Source organism: Sprattus sprattus (assembly GCF_963457725.1).
Source record: "Sprattus sprattus genome assembly, chromosome: 15".
NCBI lineage: Eukaryota > Metazoa > Chordata > Actinopteri > Clupeiformes > Clupeidae > Sprattus > Sprattus sprattus.
The window spans coordinates 14176458-14178957 of NC_137913.1; the positions used below are offsets into that span (position 1 = coordinate 14176458).

The following is a 2500-nucleotide window of genomic DNA, read 5'->3' on the forward strand; positions in this document are numbered from 1 at the left end:
CACATATTTCCACACACGCGTGCGCGCGCACACACACACACACACACACACACACACACACACACACACACACACACACACACACACACACACACACACACACACACACACACACACACACCACACACACACACACACACACACAGCTGCACTAGCTAGATAAGAATGCTGGCAGCAATATCTCAACAGGTATCTGCACCTGCTCTAAGACGGCAGCCATTATTCACCGTGGCATTGTGGATGGTGACAGCCGGAGCAGTGGATGCAACAGGCCCCAGATTTGTTTGTGTTCGTCTGGCAAGGCAGCTGCCTGGGCGGCAGGCCAGAGACCGGTATCTACCGAGGCAGCTGTAGCATCTCTCTGCGGCGCGGAGCTAAGACACTTAAGCGCTATCTACAACAGGAAAAGGGCTGAACCACAGCACCCGAGAGCAAAAACTGAGCCGCAGTACCATTAACAAAAAAAAAAAATACACTTTTTGTGAGAACCTTTCGAAGACTCAAGAGACAGATTTACAAAAAGAAAAAAACTGGTTGAGTTTCAATACAACTGTTCTCAGGCTCTGGCTGGCGCATGTCTCTCAAGTGTAAGTAATAGTTTATGGAGTCAGATAGATGAGGGACACTCTGTCCTGGGAACGTTCTGTCAAGCAGAGGGGAGTGATGAGTGCTGGATGCCAAAGGACAAGTGATACGTCAGACAAAGGGAGGGTCATTGAGCCAATGAGTCATTGATCCAATTTCCGGTAAACATTGTGCAATGACGAAATCAAATCAAATCAAACTCTATCTGTAAGGCGCATTTCATACCAGGAGGTAGCACAATGTGAAGGGTGGGGGGGGGGGGGGGGGGGGGGGGTGCAGACACTTACAGAGACACAGATTTTCCAGAGATAAAAAACAGGAAATACGCTAAGACAGACCTAAAATCCCCCGAACTCCAAATAAAGTTAGTCATGGATGACACTCCTTAAGTGTCTTGTTGAGGAAAGCAGGTCAGGCTGAAGAGTTTTGAGGTCAGTGCTGACCTCATGTTAGTGTGTGTAGTTTCGGCTCTTGTGCACAACCCAATTCGAAGGAGGCAGGGTATTTAATCAGAGCTGTGTTTTATCTACAAGCATTGCAACACTGAGCAGTGTCCAAGGCAGAGGAGGGCTAGAACACTAGCAATCCAACATGTACCAACAATACGGATCTGGCTTAGTTGATAATGGTGTCTGGGGGGGTTACCTTCTTTCTGCACCAAGCTTTCTCACGTCACACTTTTTTTTGCAAGTTTATTGTTGCCCTTTCTTTCCCCCCAGCCCAACAGCAAGCAAAGGCTTGCTCCCCTGGCCGTTCCCATGGCGATAGGCCAGTCAACGGCTGGCATGTGCAAACAGAGAAGCGGCCTGAACTAACAGTGCGGAAGAGCCACCACCACCTCCCCAGCAGACCCACCTTCACAGCCCCCGGTGCTGGCTACCGCCGAGCACCCGCTCTCTGGTCTGGTGTCAGCGCAGACAAAGCGCATACTGGTAGCTCTTTATTTGCCTTGGCCCGGCTCCATGCACCAGGCCTAAAAAATGTCCCAGGAGGGGCAGCTCAGGGGTGGGGGGGGGGGGGGGGGGGGGTGTGAGGGATTGGAGGGGGTTTGGGGGGGTTGGGGGGTCGACAGGCAAAGGGCTTGGGTAACATGCCCCCAGACAAAAAGCACGCAGGCTTCCCGCACTTGTCCCTCAGAGACACTTCAAAACGTGAAGGCAGGCCATGAAATCTTCTCAACAACGGGTCGAGACCAAAGGGCCCGGCTTCCCACGGAGATTTACAGTAGAGAGTGCTCTTCAAACACACAGGGGGCTGATGGGAAAAAAGAAAAAAAAGTTGGGCAGGGAGAGGAGAGGAGAGGGGAGATGTGTTGACAGGTAGATCAGCCAATCGACACTCTCGCCTGCACAGGGTGAAAACGTGAGCCGGATCACAAACATCACAGCGACTCGAGAGACTGAAAAAAACAACAAAGGCAGCCTTGTGCTGATGAAGAGATCTGAAAACATAAAACATGCACCCATTTTCTCACACACAAAAAAAACCTAATCAAATAAATCAAATGCTTTAATTCTATTGCCAAACCCCTCAGACAATCTCACACCCAACAGCGAGTGGGAGCCAGAAGACTTGGATGAGGCAATTCAAAAACAGACAGTCAGAAAAGGACATTCTCAAATTTTGGGAGAGGCAGTCTAAAGCAGACGGCACTTATTTTATCCAAGCCCATCTCTACTCAATCTTCTTTTATTTCCTTCATTGCATTCAGCAAAGCCAGTCTGAGAACCAATAGTGAAAAAGCCAGATCTACACAGAAGTCAGCCGGCCTGTGCAGATTCAACTTCGTCCTCATAGTGCATAGAGAAGAGAAGAATTACCCTCTGCTTCCACGGACCTCAATGCCACGATTGCAATGCAGTTTATTTAGGAGACTGTCCAGACATGAGACTGCAACAGTGAAGCATGGAGTGGA

At 49.7% G+C, this 2500-nt stretch overlaps 1 protein-coding gene across 1 annotated transcript in view; it reads right to left on the minus strand.

The window, feature by feature from the left end:
* bmp1a (bone morphogenetic protein 1a) overlaps positions 1–2500 on the minus strand; it is a 42469-nt gene that overhangs the window by 14732 nt on the left and 25237 nt on the right. The gene's annotated exons all lie outside the window — the stretch shown is intronic.